This window comes from Mauremys reevesii, linkage group 5 (assembly GCF_016161935.1).
Source record: "Mauremys reevesii isolate NIE-2019 linkage group 5, ASM1616193v1, whole genome shotgun sequence".
In the NCBI taxonomy this organism is placed as follows: Eukaryota; Metazoa; Chordata; order Testudines; family Geoemydidae; genus Mauremys; species Mauremys reevesii.
Window position 1 is genome coordinate 21241649 of NC_052627.1, and position 24532 is coordinate 21266180.

Below are 24532 nucleotides of genomic sequence, written 5' to 3' on the forward strand. Positions count from 1 at the left end.
GCAGAAGGCCAGTTCTGAGGGCATTCAGGCAGCACTCTCATATGCTCACACAGTGACTGTGTTTCAGAAATGCAAGTGTATACCTGTTCAGAAAAGGAGCAGTCTTATCCCTTACTACCCATCATGGTAGGAGAAGACTAGACACATAGTCAAACTGTGTTACAGAGACTAATACTGTCCCAAATATTACACATAATGATCAGATCTCCATGAAAACACGTATCTCAGGCCTGGTCTACACTAAGGGGGGTGGGGTCGAACTAAGGTACGCAACTTCAGCTACGCAAATAGCGTAGCTGAAGTCGAAGTACCTTAGTTCGAGCTACTCACCCGTCCAGACGCCGCGGGATCGAAGTCCACGGCTCCCCCGTCGACTCCGCCACCGCCGTTCGTGGTGGTGGAGTTCCAGAGTCGACGGGAGCGCGTTCGGAGTTCGAACTATCGCATCTAGATTAGACGCGATAGTTCGAACTCCAAGAAGTCGAACTCTATGCGTCGACCCGGCGGGTAAGTATAGACCTACCCTTAGCAAGCTTCACTTTGTAAAAGCACTGTATTCATCCTGATATCAGTTCACTAATATAATAAGGATCACCTAATTAGGGGACAAACACTTAAAAGTCATGTGGAGGTAAGGTGACCAGATATCCCGATTTTATAGGGGCAGTCCCGATATTTGGGGCTTTTTTTAATATGGGTTCCTATTACCCCCCTCCCATCCTGATTTTTCACACTTGCTATCTGGTCACTCTATGTGGAGGAGAAAAAATTTCAGAAATGATTATGAGATTCAGGAGCACATTGACTTTCAATGTTTGACTTTCAATGGAACTTGTGCTCCTAAATCCCTCAGACTTTTGAAAATCTCCCCTTTAAACCAATCCAACTTGCATAATGCATTATAAGCCAAAGTATTCTTATTTATCTTTGTTCTTTTCTCTTTTCTGCAATAATCTTGCCTTTGTATTTTGTAGGTACCTGTGGGTTTGCTATTTGATGAAGGCCACTGGTGAGCTATCTGAGTAAGTCTTTTCTCCACAAAAAGGGGAAAGACGATGACTGGGTTTTTATTTTAACATTACTAGAGTGTATAGTATCATTGTGCTTACCAGTGCGGTATTGTCCTTTTCATTGTTTTCATCTGTACAAAGGTTTTCTGTGATGGTGTGAGCTCGCCACACTAGCCCTGGAAGAGCTGAATTAGGCCAGATGGGCCCAATCAGCTAATTAGGCTACAAACAGGGACCTTTAGGCTGGAGGCAGCTAATTACAGACAGGCAGGGCTTCTACAAAAGCCAGGAGGCTGGGAACAGAAGGGGTAGTAGGGAGAAGTATACAATTACTTCCTGAGAGAAGAGAGGTGTGATTGAGGGGCTGCAGAGACAAGCTGTCAAAAGTTACTCCTTTGAGAGTGAAGAGACTGGAAAACCCAGAGGAGTGGGGAAGGCCAGGAGATATGGAAGTGGCTTAAGAAATAGATCCTAACTACTGTGTAGAGTAGGGGTGGGCAAACTTTTTGGCCTGAGGGCCACATCGAGGTATGGAAATTGTATGGTGGGCCATGAATGCTCATGAAATTGGGGGTTGGGGTACAGGAGAGGATGAGGGTTCTGTCTGGGGGTGTGGGCTCTGGAGATGAGGGGTTGGGGGTTCAGGAGGTTACTCCCGGCTTGGACCAAGGGGTTCAGAGGGTGTTGACCTGATCTAATCTCTGGAGTGGCTAGGAGGGGGTGCCAGACTGGCAGTGAGTGGATTCCCCATCACATTTCTCCACATGCTATAATGTGCATTGTATAGCAAATAACTTCTTTCAGCAAATGGTAGGACTAATGACACATGAGGTACTTTCCAGACCTTCAGGTAAGGGTGGTCCATGCATGAAGGATATCAGTGTCTGTCCAGGGATGGACAGAGAGACAGGCAGGTTAGAACACAGAGGTCATGGAAGAGAGATCAAAAGTGATTTTTTTTTAATGCAAATCAACAAGATTCTTGATAGGCAGTACTACAGAAGTGGGTTTTCAGAGGGGCTTAAAAGATGGAGAGGGAGGTTGAAACATACATGGAAAGAAGGCACCAAGTGCCAGTTCGAGGGATTGAAAAATTGGCATTTAAGGGTGGGATTGTTGGTTTTTAAAGGGGGGAAAGGAATGCAAGGCTGTAAACTATGTTGAAGATATAGAAGCTAATACATAAAGGGGAATGTGAATCTCTGGAAATGGTATCTATCTATGATGATCAGAGGTCTAAGATCTATATACATGTCTCTGAATGGCAAAAGCTTTCCATTTCCCAATGACGGCACAGATCTTTTTTCATAATCCTCAAACAGAACTAGCTGACTGCCTCCATCATGTCAAGTGCACCCAGTATTCTGGGTAGCCCAGTGGAAAATTATGCATATCCCAGTCACATATTGCTCTAGTCCTTATTCTTCCTTCTTGTTCCTGTTTCTGTGCATTTCACTTGAGGACTCATGAAAAGTGAAACATTCTAGCATTATTATTTCATGATGTCACAAAAGAGGGGACATCCTCCCGTTTAGACCAATATCATCACATAGATTGTAAGCTCTTTGGAGTAGAAATAGTCTTTTGGTTTGTGTGTACAGTACCTAGCACAACAAGGCTTCTAGGCAACTATACATGTCCCTGGAAAGTGAATTTCTAGATATAACCTGATCTTAGGGGCCAACCTTTACTCTCTCTGGGGTATTTATATATCCCCAATCACTGTGGGAGCCCAGTTTATGTGATTTTTTTTTAAAGGTGTTAAACTATATCTGCACAAGGGACCAAGTGCTAACTAAAATGGTTTGTCATAACTTGCTTTGACAAGGCTTCTTCACCACTTCTAAAAGAACCCCCTCATGATGAACTCCAGGGGGCCTGACAATCCTCTCCCTGCAACCTCTAACATGCCTGTGACCACTTTCTGTCTCTTATCCTTTCTGTCCACAGCCTCCTGAACCTCCCTCCCTGCCCTCTGCATTTATTACTACTATTCTTACTATTTGTATTGCAGTAGCACCTAGGAACCCTCAGTCATTGGTCATCACCCTATTGTGCCAGGAAAATACAGAAAAAGACAGCCCCTGCTCCAAAGACCTTACCCCCCACACAACAGTTGATTCATTATGATAACTCTAGGGGCTTTTTTTTTGTTTGTTTTTTCTTTTCTATTCAGCATTCATATTTTCTGGGGTTTCCATGTCAGAGAGCTGCCAGCACGTTCTTCACTCCTCTGGTAGGAGAGCAAATGAGCAAGAAAAATCTGAAAGGATAAGCCAGCCCTGGAACACAATAGAGATGATAGAAATGTGCAAGACCCTGGAAGGGAATTTTTTTTAAATGGAGGGCGGCAACAGGTGGGGAAGACGGAGTTCACGGAGAAGGAAGGGGATATTCAAACATTTGTTGGGAGCTCTTGAGGTTGGCAGAAGGTGTAGAGAAAGGAGGGCTTTGGAGAAGAAACCAAGAAAAGGATGCTTAGCCAAACAACACTTGAGAAAAAGTGAGGTTCAGTTTGAGGATGAGTATGAGGTTTGGGCCAGTTGTTCCTGTTTGTTCCAAACTCTTTCACTCAACCACAGTCCAGCATGACTGAAAAGCATGACTATATATTTTCTTGCTGTTATTTAAAGAATGCTTTGTAAGTAGAAGGGCAGGGAGAGGCTGGTGTACGTGACTTCCTGTCAGCCATTCTCCTGTACCTACTGGAGCCTACAAAGGTTTAAAAGATGTCTTGCTACCTTCTCTATCTTCCTGCTGCTACTGGCCTGCATCCAACACACTTCCCACTAAAGTTTGAAAGGTTGCCCAGCCACACTTGGGTCTGACATGAAAACATATGACACACAGGAAGACTTGGGCAGGCTCCCATGGCAAGAGGAGAGAGAGTCAGAGTGCATAATAACAACAACAAAACTTCATCCCATGGTGCTACAAATTCCCTGGGGAAACTAGGCTCCCAGCTGTGGAGTGTTTCTCAAAGGAACTCTTTGTAAATCCAACATGTATAGATTGAATAGAACAAAACCAAACATGGAGACTCTCCCATAAGCAAATTCCTCCCAGCTTTGAGAGGGCTATTTATGCAGCCACCTGGCATATGTGATGTGTTAGGACATACTGCCATCTCTGCTGAATGAGAGCCAGAAGTGAAATAAAACACAGCTATCATGACCTAAAGAAACAGAGGACACTATTGATATTGTTTAAAACTGTAGCTGCTTAGAAAGACTTGTAACAAAAATGAGATCGGACATACGATTCGTTGACATACTGAAGTCAATGGCGCTATGAATATTAACACTAGCTAGTATCTGCCCTATAGTATATTGTATCATTCTTGTCCCATTATCAGCATATTCGAAGAACCCTAAGAAATAATTCAGATCTTAGTAAATGGTTTATCTGGTTATTTTATCTGCCTCGATTATATTCTTGCATATAAGTGAGCCAGAGCTAATGGAATTGCATATCTGAGTAAAATGGCTCCTGTGCAGTAACTTGTTTGTTTTTTTCAGGATCAGATTCTTAGGTCCCGATCCTGCAAACACACATTTACATACATGTGAATAGTCCAGTGGCTTTAAGCTGTTCATCTGCTTAAATGCTTTGTTCGTGTGGGCTTAGTGTGAAAACTTCATGGAAAATAGGATCAATTTCAAATATGTAGGGGAATAGGAAAATGTTCCTATTTTGAGTAATCCAAATTTAATTGCAAATATCTTGCCCACCTAGCTTTTTAGTTTTTGCAAACTCTTTCTATGATTTTTCCCCCTAAAATCTGATTCATTTCTGTGTTTGTCCATCACTAATACTCTTGGGGTTTGTCTATATCAATGCATAAGAACGAGCATATTGCTCAGTTGTTTTTGTACAACTTTTGCAATTACTCGAGATCAGAGTTTGGGTTACCCGGTTCATGTTGAGTCAAGGATCACAGCACAATATGTGCCTGTGGTGGTGTATGTTTAATCTTCCTGAAACTACGTTTATAGACAGAGCGAAACAAGTTTCTTCCAGTGAGCAAACTGTCATTATAGGTTACGGTGGCCCTTCCCAGACTGTTGACTTAAACAGGAAGTGAAAGAGACGTTTGCTTTTTTTTCTTAACAAACCTAACTTTATAAATTATGTTGAAATGCATAAACCATAACCCAAAATAACTTCATTCTTATGCTTCAATTTACTTTCACAATTATAGCTCATAACAGGAAGAAAACTCTGTTAATTACATTTTACCAAAGAAACACTTTTTGTTGTGCTTTCCTAAACATTGTGTAAAGAAAAAATACAGATTCTGACCGCTGTTTAAAAGTTCATATGATATCCATTTTCAGTGGGGAGCCCAATCTTGCCAGATGAAGAGTCCTTACACACTTGGGTAGACCCAATAAGTAGCAGTAATCTAAGTGCATGAGTAAAGGCTTGAAGATTTGGGGTGTCAGGTACCAACCCTGTATACAGTTACTTACATGAGCAACATTATGCCCAGGTATAAAAAGTGTTTCCAGGCCTGATGCCTGAGACCCCAATCCTGTCAGTTACTCCCTGAAAGCCGACTCCTGTAACTGTGCAAAGCCCTATTGACTTCAGCAGGGCTCTGCATGATGATAGGGGTCCACCCATGTGGAGTAACTTTTGCAATCAGACTTTTAATTTGTGTATATATTGTGCTATGTGGATTATATTCATGGCTGACAGACACATAGGGTCTTTTATATTTAATTCTAATTCTTTTTTACTAGAGGGATTCTGGACATATTTATCCTCTTGACTGATAGAAAGAAAAATCTGAATAGAATAACACACTGCATTCAACTTTCTAGTGTGTAATCCTGTTGCATCAGCAGAGATACAGACTTGATGATTTAAAAGGTCTTTCCCAGCTCTAATTTCTAGTCTTCTGTTTCTTAAAAAGACAAGGGGTGAAGAAGAAAGTTCTTTGTGGATCTCAGAATTCATCCAGGGCAGTGGGGGATGGAGGAGAAACACATTTCCTAGAAAGCCAGTGGCGGCGGCAGCAGCAGCAGCAATAAGCCAAATATTGCTAAAAGATCTATGGCTCATGTGTGCTGATAGAATGTAAGAAGGGGCAGAGCACAGCTGCACCACCCTAGCGGGAATGCTAGAGGCATTGTGCCTCTGAATCAGAATGTTTTCTGCAACATCTCAGTAGAGCTGATTGGCCATCAGAAAATTTTCCACTTTTCCCTTGGAAAATACTGACTTGATGGAATTGAAATAGCCCTTGGGAATATGGTGATTCCATCAAAACTTTACCAAGTTTCCTTTCAGTCCAGGCACCTCTGGCTCCCCAGACATATGTCCTTGGGCTGCCTGCTCCCTGGAGAGTTGGGCTGCATGGGGGGAGGCAGCTCCTTCAGAAGCTAGTTCCTCAATGCCTTGGGTTGCTGGACTCCCCAAGTCGACTGGTCTCTGGGGAGTGAGGTAGCATGGAGAGACAGCTGCTAGTTCCGTGAGTCTCTGAGGCTCTTGTGGCTTAGAACAAGCCAAAAATTCCACTTTGGAAGACCCAAAGTGGAATTTTTCAGAACCTTTCCTCTCATGAAAAATCTTGAGGGGGGGGGGTGTTATACTTGAAATCCCATTTTCCAGGCTGTTCTACTCCTCAGCGAGTGAGGCAATGGAAAAACTGCAATACTCCTATAAGGGGTGAAGCCAGTTCCCCAAAGGAATGCCCTCTTAGCATTATGGGCCAGAAGGGAGGGAGTCACAGAGTGGCTTACTATCTGACACACCTCACTCTTTGTGGGCAGGAGTTAGAGTATAAGGAGACCATGGAAGCAGGGAAAATGTTCTCCTCCCTTTCCCTCTCCTGGCTTTTGGGAGCTCGCCTCCTCCCGCCGCTTTGCCTAGCGAATTGAGGCCTTAGCAGGCCGAAGAATCTGAAGTGGGAGCAGCAGGAAGAGCTGGTACCAGGCTGGGGAATTTATTGGGGTCCTAGCCTTCCTATCTGCAGGTGGAGTAGCACCAGCACCTGATAGGGGACATATAGAGGATGTCCAGCTTGGACAATTCTTTTCCCCTTCTTCCACAGGAAGGCAATAATGTTGCACCCTCTGATAGCAGTTGTGAATTTTGTTCTGTGTGCCACATGGTTTTTTGTTTGTTTGTTTTGTTTTCTTCTCAAAATCAGCCTGGGAGGTAAGGAATCTCTCCCTCCTCTGGAATAGTGAAGGTTCACAGGGAGAGACAAACACCATAATCTGTTATCTCTCACTCACTTGGAATAGGACATTTCATCATGGGTTGTCCCCATTGGGCCAGATTCTGAATTCTGTGGAGTTACTCCAGCTTTACAGCACTATAACTGAGAGCAGAATCTGACCGATTGAAATCAGTGAGCCAGGATATGCCACCCTTACTCATGCTGAATAGTAGCTTGCTCAATAAGTTGTCTCAGCTATGGGCAAAATAATGGAAAAGCTGATACGGAATTCGATCAACAAAGCATTAAAGGATGGGACTATAATTAATGCAAATCAACATGGCTTTTATTGAAAATCGCTCTTGTCAAACTCAGCTGATTTCATTTTTGATGAGATTGTGTGATCAAGGTAATGGCATAGTTGTAATATGCTTATACTTTTGTAAGGAGTTTGACTTAGTACCAAACCACATAAAATTAGCACCATATTCTGTCAATAAAGCATATCTTAAATAGATTAAGAACGGGCTAAATAACTGCTTCTTGAGATCTGTCATCAGTGGGGAATCCACATTGAATGGATGTGTTTATAGTGGCATGCCCCAGAGGTGGTATTACAGCCCATGCTATTCAATATTTTTATCAATGTGAACAAAGAATGCAGGCTACATCTACTGAATGGGGCACTGTATCTGGGAAGAAGCAATTCTGAAAAAGATTTAGGTCATAGTGGACACTTGAACTGCTAGTGATGCTGTGGGGGGCGGGAGGAAAGGGTAATAACATGATCTTTGAATGTATAAACAGGGGAATGGTGAGTAAGAAGAGGGAGGTGATCTTACCTCTGTATGTGGCATGGGTGAGTGAGACCCTCACTGGAGTACTGCATTTGGTTCTGGTGTCAACATTTTAAAAAGGATGTTGAGAAGTTGGAGAGGATGCAGAAGAGAGCCACCAAAATGATTTGAGCATTGGAAAATATCTTCCAGTAAAAGATTTAAGAAGCTGATTCTGATTAGCTTATCAAAAAGATCAAGAGGTGATTTGATTACTGTGTATAATTTAGCTTCACGGGAAGAAAATACCAGGTACTATCAGTCTCCTTTATGTAATGGGGAAAGCCATAACAAGAACCAATGGCTGGAAGCCAGACAACTTCCAATTAGAGATAAGGCACTCCTTTTTTTTAGAAAGGAGAGTGATTAGCCATGGACACAGACTACCAAGGGAAGTGGTAGATTCTGTCTCTTTACATCTTCAGATCAAAACTCAGTGCCTTTGTGGAAGATATGTTTTGGTCAAATACAAGTAATTGGATGTAAAATAGGGAGTAACTGCATGAAATTCTATGCCCTGTGATATACGGCATGTCAGACTAGGGCCTGGGCTACACTGGGTGTGGGGGGATCAACCTAAGATACGCAACTTCAGCTACGAGAATAGCGAAGCTGAATTTGACATATCTTAGGTTGACTTACCTTGCGTCCTCACAGCGCGGGGTCGACTGCCGCTGCTCCCCCGTCAACGCCCTGGTGCAGTACAGGCGTTGACGGCAGAACGATTGGGGATCGATTGCTACCTGCCAATCCGGTGGGTAGTGTGGGCGTACCCTTGATGATGATCTCTTAGAGCCTTTAAAATTGATGACTATATGAAAGCACTATTTAAAAAGCAGCGTATCTATATGCTGTGTGTGTTGATTGTATAGGTTTAAGTGATTTACTAGTTTGGTCCTCCAGCACTGCTAATGCAGCCCTAGGACAACACTTAATTCTCTTGCAAAGATTGTCACATGTGTAGCAGCTATTCCAGTGTGCAGTAACTTGGTGAACAGTCATTCTCTTCCTTTTTTTTCATGTTATTGCTGTGGGGGGATGGGAGGCAAACCAGCACAAAGCAAAATGGACAGACAATTGTCAGGAAGGCAATGTATTGGTGAAACCGACATAACCCTAGGACAATTGCCACCCTAAGCCTCAATTAGTAATGTCTGCATAGCCACATTATAAATAGCCCCTGGTTCGTGTATCTCCAGTGTGCAATCTGCACACATGTGTGCATCTCATTTTCCCACTTAGGTCTACAGGACAGGACTTCCAGTAAAAGGGAAGATAATTAAAACCTATCTGGGGTGGGTTTCAATTACAGAGCCAGGTTACTTTTATTTATCTTGTGCCTGTGTGTGTGGTTTGCTTTCAGTATCCATAATGATGGTAAGTTAGTGTAATACAAGTTAGACTAGACTAGTAATGGTGAGGTGGTGGCGGGGTGTTAAAATATAATGCTACATTGTATTTGAGTTTGGCTTAGCCCAGGCAGATATTTATGCCTTGTCTGTTTTGCAGACCATCCTTAGCCAGAATCTGGTTAGCCTTTGTATCCAGAAATGTTCAAATGGTTATTCCATGGACATTCATGATGAGTTCTTTGTGGACTTTCTTATATTAATAGTCACCACCTAGGGCCAAACCCTTGACTGCTTTCCTAGGCAAAACTCACTGACTATGGGACCACTCCCTGAGTTATGTTTCTGGTGATTCCATTTCCCTCTGCCGCTATTCTCCCACAAACAGTTCCTGTCATAGCATTATCCTCTATAATGGCAACTGTGGCATCATCTATCTTCCCACTTTGGTGTTTGATAGGCTTGATGGCCTCCACTTGACTTTCCCATCATGTGGCACTCAGTGGTTTCAGTGTCAGATGATGTTCCCAGATGTTGCTTCAAAATTTTCCATTGATGAGTTGATGCAGAGAAAAATACATAGATGCTTTGAATTACATTACAAAATTCAGTAGCCTCACTAGAAGCTGATGCTGCATCACTGACCACCAAGATCAATGAATGAGAACTGCATAGGACAAAAAAAGCTCGAGGGTTTAACTCTCGGATCCGTGTCTGCACTCCTTTGTTCTTTCCTCTCAGTTGGCACCATTATCGTAGCCCTGATCTCTCATGTCAGCTATCACAATTCCCATATCTTCTAGCTTTTTAAGAAGCACATTTGTCATACCAGCATTTGTAGTATCATCAATGTCAATAAATTCTAGAAAATGCTCTCTGACAGTCACGATTGCAGGGATATTTTCACTAGGTTCTGTTACAAAATGCACCATTAAAGTAATTTGTTCTGTATGGCTGATGTCAGGTGTGCAGTCCAGAATAAGAGTAATATCTTGCTGACTTCAGATCTGCCACAATCTTCTGTTTGACTTTTGTTGCCAGTAACTGTATGAACTCATTTTGAATTGTTTTTCCAAGGTAGTGGTGTGTGTATATTTCTTGAGTAGTGACTCTTCTTAGATGCTCCTGGAGTACAACATCAAACTCAGCCATCAGCTCCACAATTTTAAAGAAGTGTCCATTGTTTGGCACATACAGCTGATCTGAAGTGCCACACAGTGCTAGGTTTTGGGTAGCAAGCATTCTCACAATGGCAATGAGCCTTTTCATAACATTTTGCCAGTAAAGAGACTCTGATGCAATCTTCTCTTGATGCTGATCATCTATGGTGGCCTTTAACCTTCGTCTCATTTCAAGCTTTTTCCACCTATGGAATGCTCTCTGGTGGTTTGCTGCCTTCTCATGGCATGCCAGATTTCTAGCCAGATTTTTCCAGTCCTTTGTTCCTGTAGAACCCAATGCAGCTGGAACATTAGACTGGAAGAGTTTGCAACAAAAACAGTATGCAGCATTCTGGGTTTTTGAGTACATAAGCCATGGCCTCTCCACTTTGTCACCATTGTGGATTTCACACCAGTAATGTATTGGATGGAAACTTCTATTTTCATTGTCTTTGGGGAACATGAAGTTTTTCACTTGCTGTGGCCTATGCAGTACAAGGAAGTCCCTCAGGCTACTGCTCCAGTGGGTCCACAGTCCTGGATCATCTAGACTTAAGGAACTAAACTCTGCAGCAGCTGTTTCTTACGCCTCCACCACACTCTTCTCTGATCTACACTTTTCTTCAGGAATGTGCATGGTTATATGAGATGGAGATATGGATGCTTCAGTAGCTCCCGGGTCACCTGCACTCTGACTAACTGGAAGATCAGGCATCTCCTCACCACTCACATCCTCACTGGCCAGAAGGCTCACCATGAACATTTGTGTCTATGTATCTCAGGAGAGCTCCTTCCTGCTTAGATAGATAAGCTTCCTTTGCTTGCTTGCTTTTTTTTTTCTGAATGCTGCCCCAGAGGGGCGTTTTCTTCTTTCACTCATGACTGCTGTTCTGTGCCAGCTATAAATGGCTCTCAACACTCAATTGAAGAGGACAAATAAGCAGGGCCTGAGTGAGGGAAGATATCAGCATCTTAAGGGCCTAACTGGCTCCTCCTACTTTAGTTGACTGCCTGTTGTCCTCAAGTGAGTTCAGGGAAAGCAGCAGGAAACTCCCTGAGAAGCTGGTGTTAATCAGTCCAGGCTCCTGGGGAGTGCTAGAGGAGCCTCTTATGTACCTCTCCTCTTCTCTTTCCATGCTGCTCCTGCTGCTTTGTTATTCCTTCTCACCTTTTCTCCTGCCTCCTTGGTATGACTCTTGTGCTCTCCTTCCTCCAGCACAGCACTCCACCATCTCTGTGCATCTAGAGCAGAGAGAATACATAGCACCTGCAGAAGACACAATTTTCTACACTCTGGATCCTAGTGGTGTGTCCCCCCTCCCCCCTTCCCCAGTCTGGCACCTGAGGCAGATGCCTCAGTTCGCCTCATGGTAAGGCTAGCCCTGGGTGGTGGAGACCGCTTCAGAAGACTAAAGAATGAGCCTGTCCCCGCTCAGCCACCACCTTGCTATGCCCCTACATCAGAGGAAAATCAGAAACGGCTGTCTCTCAGCCCCACTGCAAACAAATTAAAAATACTGGCCTTCATGCCAAAAAATCCCTGCACGCTAATCACAGGGTCTAAGGAACGAACAACATCAATTCAGTGAAGGAGCTGATGTGCTTGGCTAGATAAGGTCTCCATATCCCATGTGAAAAAGACTTGTTCCTTCATTACAGTAGGAAAGGCTACTCAGCCCTTGTTTTGAAGCACACGAAAATGGATGTAGTCGCAGAAGCTGCTGTTGCTAACCCCATCTGACCTCAGCTATTAAATTTTGATAAAGTTACATCACTAGCTGGTTAAAAGGAAAAACAAGTCACACAAATCGGTATTAGCTATTACTTATATAGTGCCATAAATCTAGTTAGGACTTTATGGTAGTCAAAATACAGAGGACAAGGTCCCAGCTCTAAAGAGCTTCCAGTCTAAAGGCATGAGCAGGTATATAGTGCAATTACAAAAGAAGTGCTCAGCTGAGGCCATTGTCAGCCTTATGTAATAGAAGGGTTTTAAAGACTGAGTTGAAAGAAAGGGTACTTACTCCAAAAATTTGCATCAGTGAATCACTTAAATCCATTGAGGCTTGTTAGAGAACACAAATAGAGTGGCTTCACAGCTATACAGAGCAACTGAACACAAATGCCTACAGCATTCGTTTTACACCTAAGGACATCTCCTCAGATAGGCAGTGAGTAAACTTCTAAACAGAACACACATATATGTAATTCAGACATATCTACCATGGTCTGTATTGAGACCCATTTGACCTCCATATTATAAAACCAACACTGCTTTGTTTTATGTCTAATTTACATTTATGATCAAGCAATACATTTATTCTACCAAAAAAATCCTTGCAGTTTTAAGTTTGACTTGCAGCTGTTTCATATTAAAAATATTGGCCAAAGTAATGACTCAGCTGCACACAGAGTTAGAGCATGCAAAGAACAAATTAATTCATTTGGAATAATTCATCTAACACTTTCCGCCTGTGACAGATGAGTACTCCTGACCCTAATGCACTCTCCTGTCTCATTCCAGTATCAGCCTAGGAACAGGCCTTTGGTAAAGCACTGCAATAATATCTCAGCCTCCAAAGGTTTTGGACAACATGGATAAAACATGCAACCAGAAAACTTCAATCAACTTGTGATGTAAAAAAAGAGCGAGAAGTTTGTTTAAAAAAAGATTGTTGCTTATGAGACTGCTGGGTCATGAGTGATCCCTCAGACTCTTACCTGGTGTATAGATTTATGGTAACTTCTCACTGTCTCCAACACCTCTGTGATTTTTGCAGTGGGTTCCACATAGCTGGTTACACTATATTATGTTCCAACCTTTCATGTACAGTAGGACACACATGTATTGTCACTAGGACTGAGTGAATCAGGCTGTTTTCTTCTTTCATCCAAACTGAAACTTCACCAAAAACTCTCTAGGAGGCGCTATGCTCAGCTGGTATAGGTCAGCACAGCTTCATTTCATCAATTGAGCTAAACCAAGGTATGCCAAGCCCCCCTTCTGAAGTTTGAAAAAGTATGGCGAACTTTGGACCAGATGCTGCTCCTATTAGTCAGTGGGACTTGTTTCATTTCCACATGGCTCTGCACTCCCTTGCTCCATCTGGGACGGAAAGTGGAAGTGCTAAAATACTACAAGAAAGATCTATTTGACTTGGACAAAACCAGGGGCTGCATGTAAGAATGGGATTCCCAGCCCATGACACAGTCCGGCCTCCAACTTTTTGACCAAAGAATTTCCAGCAGTCTTTGCATATGTGAGCAAATGGCAGGGTGCTTTGCTTCACTTGCATGTGCTACATGAGCAACTGGGCTCTCTGCAGGTGAACAAACTACCCTGCAACAGGGCTGCAATGCAGACACTCTCCCCAGCCCACTGTCAGTGCCCCTTCCATACCTGCCTATAGGAGGGCAATGCAGAGACCGTCACCCCCACAGTGTGAAAGGGGAGGATAGACCCTGCCTGCAAAGCTAGTTTGGCCAGAAAGCAAATACAGGGTGTAGGGTTCACAGTTGGGAGAGTGTCAGAGTTTGAATGCTGCCCTTCTTCAGTTCCCATCATATAAGAACAACACTATTCTGTCCTCTAACCTGAAGAAGAGCTCTGTGTGGCTCCAAAGCTTGTCTCACCAGTTGAAGCTGGTCAAATAAAAGATATGACCGTGCCTTGTCTCTCTACTATTCAGCAAGGTATCCATCTTTTCCCTTTTATAACAGATTTATTAGGCTGGTATTTTAAGACTGGCTCACCCCTCTCTGGATCCTTATTGTTCTGCTGGCTGAGATGGGACCAACCCAGCTCTAAAAACAAAAGCACTTGCTGCTTCGCATTGTCTAACCAATTGTTTAGATGTGAATTAGGTCCTCTTTTTATTTTTGGCTCAACAGGACAAGTTTCTCCCTTTAGGAAAGAGGTCACTTCCAAAAACTGCCTGTCACCATCTCTAGTCACATTTTCCAGGGGTGAAGCGAAGTCATTTGACTTCAGTGTGCTAAATAAGATTCTGTGAACAGCCAGCCACACTGATTTACCTCATGCCTCCCAGTGATCTGTTCCCAGCTACTTAATGCTTCCCAATACATGGCTGTCTCTTTCATGGTTTGCTTTAGAGCCTAGTGACTAAATACGTTTCTGGGGTTTTCCTTTCCTCTCCTTAATGTATATCTACTGCTCATTTCCCTTCCCTGTGTACATGTGCCAACCACAGTTTCCCATTTGCTCTGCCAAATTTATATTTACATACTCAACCGATAATCTTTCTGTATAGCTAGCATCAAATTATATGCAAAACGTTCTCCCTGAATCTGGATGCTATTATCTTAGAATTTTACATCCCAAAACAAACTCTCCTCTAAGATTTCCCCACTGAAGAGTATTTGCAAGGAAAGTGGAGCCTCCACAGCAATGTATTGCACACAGGTAGAGCTGGTTGAAATATTTCCAGCCGAATAGTTTTGCGGGGGAAGTGCTGATTTGATGGAATTAATGCATTTTGTGGCAATGCGTTGATTCTGTCTAAACTTTCAACAGAAACTAAGCAGGCTGGAGGAGATGGATTTCCTGCCAGTCCACCCAGCTTCCCAAGAACTCGGGCTCCCTGCCTGGGGGGCTGCCTAGCTCCCTGAATGACCATAAGAATGTCCATACGGGGTCACACCAATGGTCCATCTAGCCCAGTCTCCTGTCTGCTGATAGAGGCCAGTGCAATGCCAGATGCTTCCAGGGAATGAACTGAACAGGGCAATGATTGATTAACAGGCTGTCTGGTTCCTACTCCCCAGCTGCCTACCTGGCAGACTGCTGGGCTCCTGGCTACCTGGGCTTCCCATCTAACCAGCTGCTGGCTGTCCAGTTCCCTAGTTGCACGGCCAGCCAGCCAGGGAGCTGGGGAGCTAGAAAGCTTGGGTAACTGGACAGCCCGGGCAATGGGACCTTTCTTGGTGCTTCCAAAATGAAATATTTCAGAATTCTAGTCCTGGTAAAAAGTTTGACTCTTCAATCCCAGTTTGAGGCACCTTTTTTTAACTTCAAAATCTCAAAATTTGTCATGGAACAAAAATTCCATATTCTGGCCAGCTCTACTACCTGGTGTCATTTTGGCTTAACGTACATTGGATTCAGTTCACACGTAGTTCCTGGGACATGTGTACTTGGCAAAATATTACCAATATTCATGCTGTGTCTGTATTTCTACTTCCAGCCCTGTCCTAGAAAAAGAAATGTATGCAAATTTTAAAAATGTAAAAAGTTAACTAAACATTCCCTAAATCTCAGTATGAAACATAGTCAGATCTGAGTTTGGGATAGTTCTTACTGTATCTGATCTGATTCCTGCAGTACCTCTCTCCAGGTCTTTTTCAATCCAAAATACTCCCTTTACCATTAAGCTAAAAAAAATATTAGAGAATCTGCTTGGGAGTCAGAGTCAGGGTGATGGGATAGGGTGAAATCAAGGACTCATTCAATGAGCTCTGATTCCACCACAAAATCAGGCCAGTTCCCTGGCAAAAATACTTCCTCCCAATTTCAACCCCAACTCTTTAATCTTCCTCCCCCAACCCTACAATTGGCTCTTTTCCTCTCTGACCCCTCACCATGAACTCCTCCACCACGCATATACACACACATCCCGTAACAGATTATTGATGTTTTTCTGACTCACTGCTGCATCAGTTCACCTCAGACAACACTAGGCTGAGATCTGGAGCTGGGCAAAACCTGAAACCACACAACCGTCGCTTGGTTACTGGGTTTGTAACCGGACTTGGAACTTAGACTGGGCTAATTGGAAAGACCACAAACTATTCAAGCAAGCCTGAACCTATCACAATGCCACTACCTTAATCCACCCTAGGAGCTTGTAGAGATAGTGGCAGGGTCAGAAAGGATGGCAGACAAAAGTCTCCTGTACAGATAATGACAGATATGTGGCCCAGGGTTCAAGAGGTTAATTACATAACACTGGCCAAGTTTCCAGATTCCCAGCTCCAAGTGTTTACCAGGGAAGTGAACATTTTAAAAGATTTGAAAAAGTCTGCCTCAGGGGATTTGTGGCACCTCCTTGCAGACTAACTCATCCACACACTAAGCGTGTGCCCACTCCACAACCCAGGGGTATAACGGCAGCACATGTAGACGTGTCTGAGCTACTTTATTGTAGCTAGCTTGGGTACTGAAGGAAGTGAAGTTGCAACATGGTGGACTTTAGCATGGACTAGCTAGATTAAACTATCCTGAGTTTGTCACTGAGCTCTGGATTTGCCATATAGCACAATGGTACCAACATAGGGTATGTCTACACTTACACTGCTGTGTAGAGTACAGACACTGCATGCCCAGCTAGCATGGGTATAAATAGCAGTGAAGCCAGCGAAGCACAGTTCCCCACAGTATGTAGCCTACGTGGGCTCCCTACGTGCCCAAGCATCACCTTCTACTGCAGTGGCCTGGTGCCTCCCCCACTTCTGGAACCATTCCCTGCACCATACAGCTACACATGTAGTACCTGTACTCTACACCCTGCCTAAGTGTAGACCTGGAGGTTAGACTAGATGATCCTTGCGGTCCCTTCTGACTCTATGCTTTTACAGCCTTAGTATAATGTGTGTAATGTGCTAAAGGATGATGGTGGATACAAATGTATCGCACCCTTTGCCTTGAAGAAGGTCAAATGCACACCTGTGGACCTAGCACACCATGTAGACTTGCTCACCCTTGATGTCTTGTATCATAGCTCTGGAATTAAAAATAAACACAGAGCAGCGGCATGCTTTCAGCTAATATAGTTGCAGCTGATTGAAAAGGATAATTTCATTAATCAACAGCTTCAGAACGTGGGCCATGATCTCCGTGCACTCAGTAGCATTACCTCAGTGTAACCGAGAACAGAAGTTGGCCCTAGTCCTTTGCTTACACCCGCTCGTTGCCATGCTCTCCTGTTACCTTTTCTCCCTTCTGTTTTCCTGGCTGTGTGAGGGCTGAAGGTTTCCTTCATGCGGTGGCAGCAGTGATGAGTGCAGATGAGAGTGGGCACACTGTTGCCTCAGATAGTCATTTCCATCATGTTCTACTAAAAAGTTTCCCGCAGTCGGTGAAACAGACATCTTGTGACTTTCCACAGTTTCACAAGACTAAGAAAACCCCTTTCCTTCCTTCTACTTCTGCAGCTGCAAATAATTCCATCATTCCCCTTTTTTTTGTGCTTGGTGGAAAGAGAAAATGTCAAAGGACTGAAAAGAGGGAAATAAATCAATTCAAGAAGGTGTGTGTGGTGGGGGAAACAATTTTTAGGTCACCAGCATTCCTCTTCCCCCCGCCCCTCGAAAAAAACAACTCCAAATAAAGTCCTAGCACTTTCAACCAGCTTCAGTTTTCTTGGAATTAGGGCCAGCTCTGGGCCTAAGTGTCCTCAAATCCCCCTGACTTCATTTAGGGGGAGATTCTCCAAAGCACCTAAAGGATTGAGGAGCACAGGTCCTATTGCCTTTCCTTAATTCTGAAGAGTTACATCTGCTGTGGTGCTCACGCTTTGGGATTAATCAGAAGCTCACTTCAGTGGGCACTAATGGTGTGACGGGTGGGATCACAGAAACCCTCTTGGGAACTGCCACCTGATGTGCCAAGACTACCTCTGCTCCTGCTTTCCCTGCCAGCTCAGGACTCCAGCACCCCATCTTGTTGGGCCAGACACACCTGTCTGCTCTAACAAAGACCCAGGGTCTGAATTACTCCCCCGCAAAGCTGCAGGCTTCCCTGAAAGCAGCTCACAGAAGTGTTCCTGTCTTTAACACTCAGATGCCCAACTCCGAATGGGGTTTAAACCCAAATAAACCCATTTTACCCTGTATAAAGCTTATGCAGGGTAAACTCATAAATTGTTCGCCCTCTATAACACTGATAGAGAGAGATGCACAGTTGTTTGCTCCCCCAGGTATTAATACATACTCCGAGTTAATAAGTAATAAGTGATTTTATTAAATACAGAAAGTAGAATTTAAGTGGTTCCGAGTACTAACAGACAGAACAAAGTAGGACACCAAGCAAAATAAAATAAAATGATCAAATCTATGTCTAATGAAACTGAATACAGTTAATCTCACCCTCAGAGATGCTTCAGTAAGTTTTTTCCTTAGACCGGATCCCTTCCAGGCCTGGGCACAATTCTTCCCCCTGGTACAGCTCTTGTTCCAGCTCAGGTGGTAGCTGGGGGATTCTTCATGATGGCTCCTCTCTTTAGCCAGCTGAAGACCAAATGGAGGGGTCTCCCAGAGGTTTAAATAGACTTTCTCTTGTGGGTGGAGACCCCCTCCTCACTCCTACGCAAAGTCCTGCTCCAAGATGGATTTTAGGAGTCACCTGGGCAAGTCACATGTCCATATAAGACTCATGGTTTTTACAGGTAGCATCCATTGAATGTCCTCGAGTAGACTTCTTATGTGGATTGGAGCATTCCAAGATCCATTGTCCTTTAAGTGTTTCTTGATTAGGTACTTAATTTCAACATTCCTTTCTCCAGGAACTGACCAAATGCTCTGCTAAGGTTATGCAGGCTATGGCTACACTTGCACTTCAAAGTGCTTCCGCGGCAGCGCTTTGAAGCGCTAAGTGTAGTCAAAGCACCAGTGCTGGGAGAGAGCTCTCCCAGCGCTGTCCATACTCCACCTCCCTGTGGGGAATAACGTACAGCGCTGGGAGCCGCGTTCCCAGGGCTGGGGCTTTGACCACACTGGCGCTTTGCAGCGCCGCAATTTGCAGCGCTGGAGAGGGTGTGTTTTCACACCCTGCTGCAGCACTGCAAATTTGCAAGTGTAGCCATGGCCTTAGAAACCAAGCCAGTACACAGCCAACATTCATAAAGTTAATAACTTTGAATACAAAAATGATATATACATACAAATAGGATTAATACATTCAGTAGATCATAAACTTTTTGGAGATATGTTACATGGCATATGTAGCATAAAACACATTCTAAGCATATATCCATAAAGCCTTATGGGAGGTACCGTCACAGATGGCACTCAGCACCTTGCTGGAACAGCTCAGTATGCTGCAAGATTACACCCTTTGGTTCTCAAACACTTGACCCGAATGGTATCCAATACCTAGAGTCCTAACAGCATACTCAATTGCCCCACTGGGAATGTGGAATTTCCTGCAGGTAACAGGAACATGTCTTCTATTCTAGTTCATATATAATACTAGTGCAAACTAGAACCAGATTCCTAGTTCATGTATAAAGTTAACACATTTAAACTTGGCACCCAAATCCATAGCTAGGCACCGAAATGAAAACTGCCTGATTTTCAGACTAACTTCAGGCATCCAGGTTTGAACATTTTTGCCTATTTTTGTTTTTGATGGGAACAAAAAACTGCACCCAGGGCAAACAAATATATGTAGATTTTTTTTTCAGTTGTTTTAAAGCTTATATTAGATACTGAAATATATGGTGACTCACTTTTCACACTAGCAACTGAAGTGACTTGAAAATAACCTGATATTTCTGAGTCCAATTCATCTCTGAGCTGTTACTCCACAGAGGGCAGTATTAAATATGTCAATGGGGCATAAGAATTGGAGAAATATCTTGCATGGACTTTTGTAGCTGGCATTAAATGTCAAAGGACAATAGTTTAGCAGGATTAAATTTCAGTAAACCACAGGCATCTTGAGTCTATATCTGCCATTGTCAGAGCCAGCCTTTGGGCCCTACAAAACCCAGGACCTACTTTTAGTTCACAGCACCTCTGGTTTGTGGAGCTAGAAATGTACAAGAGAAAATCTCAGCTCTCAAATTCTGAAAAGTTTCTAGATCTTTTCACTTAAAAAGAGCTCTGAAAATGTAAACTGATCTTCAGGCTTGGAAGAAGCAAGCAGCTTGGCTCCGTTTCTGTAGTGGGGGCAGGGATGGAATCAAAGATTACATGCAGACACTTTTTAATGCAGAATGACTCTGTTAAATTTGGGTTGTCTCCCAAATAATCATCTCCTAAGATCTTTGGGCAGGGTCTGTGCATAGTGCTGTAACCAGCAGACCTTCCCAAAAATGCAAAGGCAGGCTCTGGAAAATGTATTGCACTCAGTCTCATTCCCTGAATAAGTGTGAAACAAAACCTGCTGTGTTCACAAGTTGTTTAGCCTGACACACAGGCATGCTTGGAATGGTGAAGGGAGTGACTGGGAAACTGACACCCATATTGTTATGGAACTGCCTCTAAATCCACGCAATATTTTCCTTTGAGGAAACCAGCTTCTTCCTGTTCTCTCACTTTTATTTCTTTATTTAATGCTTTAACGTTACTCAGGAAACAAATATTTAGAGCTTGTGCAAAGCATTTGCATGGAACCTCGAACCCCCACTTGAGCTTAGCCTGAGTTAGAGATTCAGGAAGTACAGTGAATGGGGATGGAGGATGTTCACACAGCTACAAAATTCGAGAACCCAGAGCAGTCTCCTTTTCCCTTAATTTTTGGCTGTTTCTCTGAACTGAACCCTCGGAACCTTTCAAGGATTACTTATTACTAGTAAGAATAGAGCAGTGTGATGGATCTTGCATGTGAGAGGGCCCATGATCCCAGGATATTAACATCATAAGAACATAACATAAGAACGGCCGTACCAGGGTCAGACCAAAGGTCCATCTAGCCCAGTATCTGTCTACCGACAGTGGCCAATGCCAGGTGCCCCAGAGGGAGTGAACCTAACAGGCAATGATCAATTGATCTCTCTCCTGCCATCCATCTCCATCCTCTGACGAACAGAGGCTAGGGACACCATTCCTTACCCATCCTGGCTAATAGCCATTTATGGACTTAGCCACCATGAATGTATCCAGTCCCCTTTTAAACATTGTTATAGTCCTAGCCTTCACAACCTCATCAGGTAAGGAGTTCCACAAGATGACTGTGCGCTGCGTGTCATCACCACAAATTACTCCAAAGACAGTATAAAGTCCACTTGAATTGAACATTTAGGATTAGCCATAACTTGGTGGTAGCCATTTTGCATTAATAAAGGTCATTCTGAGGCCTGAGAATGTGACAGCCTTGTAACCAGGGTCGGCCCTCGATCAAATGGCACCCCAGGCAAGGAGCATCTTCGGTGCTCTCCCTCTTTGTTAAACTTTTGAATACCTTATTTTTTATTGCATGTGTAGCCAATTTCATGACTTTGATGCATGGTTTGCAGGCATGATTTATCCCTGTTATAGAAGATGATAAACTTGCACGATAGGATCTGTAAATCTGTATTTTTTCACACTAACAAGAAAAACCCAGTGTTCTGGAGTCTCCAAGAATTAAAGATTAATCTTTAATTGAAGATTATGTCATGAGATGAAACCTCCAGGAATACATCCAACCAAAATTGGCAACCCTGGTGCCACCATCATATAAATATTTACTTCTAATAGTCTATTGCACAGATAGTAAAAGGTCTTTGTAATGCTAGAAATATGGGTCCTCATTCTCATTTACACTAAGGCCCCTACTGCTCTAGCAGTATAGAAGGACCTTAAAGAAGATGTAAATTATATGGTGTAAAGGGACTTTAGTTTAAATGTGCATCAGGTTCATGCTTCCACCATGACAGTCAAAACAACACCCAAATTCTGGATCATGAGACTTATTGAATTGTTGCATATAAAGAAAGACTAACATTTAGGGCCAACATTTTCAAATATAGGTACCTAAAGTTAAGCACCCTATTTAGGTACCCACATATGGGGTTGTGTGTTTAACTTAGTGCACCTACATTAGAAAAGTCTGACCTTTGAATGTAATAAGCTTGTGTTTTCAGACACAAGGATCACTGGTGCAGTTTCTTTTCCAAAGTGTTCTGCAGCCAATTTTTCTCTCTCCACCACGGATGTAATTAAACTAAGTAGAAAGAGTGCTCTTCAGGAAATGGAAGCAGATGTTACAGTATATGGAGATATATGTTGCAAAGGCAAAAATGTGAACTGTAACTATGAACACGTCTCCTGCTCTGGGGCTTTTGTTGGACAGGAAATTCAGGGGTATTTGGGATATATAACATAAGGCTAAAAAGTCCAGTTTTTGAGGCACTTTTCAGCAACATCTCATTCCAAGATGCACTGCAAAAATGTTTTGGGTTTTGGTTGTTTTTTATATAAACCACTATTTACTACTAAGCCTGCTTTTCTTTGGGAAGTTCTGACCACAAAGATGTTATTTACAGGAGCACTGCCAAGTGATTTTTTTAAAGTTTTTCATTTGTCTTCTTAGAAACTTGGAGATAACATGTCTGCCCTTCCCAGTTTTGTCCTTTTCCATCTGGAAGACATTGTTCCCTATCCCTCCCACCTCCTCTTTCTTATGGGGCACAAGCCAACAGGGCTTCACGTTGTTTTTGTTCTGTTATTATCTTGTCTACCAACAAGTGAAGAGGTCACCAATGAAGTCAATGCGGTGTCTGGCACATGGCTTTGTTAGTTAAATTTAGCACCCTCTGGTGGCTAGGTGGTTCCCCATTGCAGTAACACAACCAAATTCTTACAGGATCATGAAGTAACAATGGCTGTAGTTTTACTTTTTGGTTAACAGAGCTTTAATTTTAAAATAAATGAGATGAAATTGTAGAAACAAAGGACGTACCATATACAATCAGACTGCTGGTCTATCTGATGTGGTGTCTTGTCTCTTTCAGTTGCCAGAATCTGATGCTTCAGATGAAAGCAAACCACATGGCACTTAGAAACTAATGCAATACTTCACAGAGGACAGAAGAATCTCTCCTGAGCCTCCTGGGGGATGAACTTACACCCGGAAGCAAGAAGAACTGATTTCTATTATCTTTATCTCAGGTGGCTAGTTTATAATAGTTTATAGTATGGAAAATTTGGAGCTGTTCCCCTAAACTAACAACCAGAGACGTTCACTAAAAGTGATACCTTTTACTAACACTGTGATCCTATAGTCCTCATACAAGCAAACTCCCACTGAGTTAATGGGAGTTGGCCTGTGTGGGACTGTCAGATAGTAAAGGGGTCCAGACTGAGTCTGGAGATGTGCTGTGTGTTTATGCGATGGAGGTTCAGTGAAACTAATATGAAAAAATCATTATAAGGCAACCTCCTACCTTCAGTGACCACTGCAAAGTGACCCTAAGCCTACTGAATAAGTTCTGCTCCAGCTTCATTAGGAGATGACTTCCACTAAACAACCACATGTTGTCGCTTCCATAAATAGAACATATAAACCACCCCAAGATGAAAAGTTCAGCTCAAGATCTAGATTTAAACCTACCCAGAGTCTGGGTGTGTTTGGCTCTCAGGTTTTGGTTCAGGCTTGTGTCTAGTTTAATGGTATATAAAAAAGAATGACATTGATGCTAACACAGATTACTACTCAGGACATAGCCAGATCATCTGCACAATACAGTATCAGACAAGCCACGTAAGCCAGAGTTCTGATGGGAAATACTCCATCAAAAGAAGGAAGTCATTATATGGCAGGAGAGAGGAAGACAGTGGGGAGTGGGGGTGCGGGAGATGGATAATGGCCACATCTATAGGCAGATTGGAATTTCCCACACAGGCCAGAGGAACTACTGTCAGCTCCTATCATTGTATTGAAGATCTAGTTCATGATTTTAGAAAAAGATAGCTGCATTAATAGTGGATTTCTACAATGAAAAATAACCATGCTTTAACAGTCTCACACCACATTCCTGATGTTATCCAAAAAAGGAACTAACTGTTGTTAAAAGATCATGTATCAAGACAAGTGAATAGCAGATCTTGCCTGCATGCAATTAATTGCATCCCCATGAAATTGCATTTTGCACATTTCCAATTACTTTGTGGAAACTCAACCATATGCAGATTCCAGAGAGCTATTTATGTTGCCCCTGTATATACCGACTCGTGCTCTCCAGATTTAAGCATTTTAAAATGGTAAATAAAAATAGCAAACTGATCCTTCCATTCCATTCTAGCAGCCAGTTTGCTTCTGCTTTCAGTAAGCACCCACCTATTTCTC

The 24532-nt window shown here is 43.0% G+C and overlaps 1 protein-coding gene across 1 annotated transcript in view; it reads left to right on the top strand.

Annotated features, from left to right (window-relative positions):
- Nucleotides 1–992: 992 nt before the first annotated feature.
- The window catches only part of SPP1 (secreted phosphoprotein 1), a 34246-nt gene continuing 10706 nt past the window's right edge, over nt 993–24532 (top strand). The window contains exons 1-2 of the mRNA XM_039539431.1: nt 993–1022; nt 23199–23355. The gene's annotated coding sequence lies outside the window, so the exon portion shown is untranslated. The remainder of the gene's footprint in view (nt 1023–23198; nt 23356–24532) is intronic.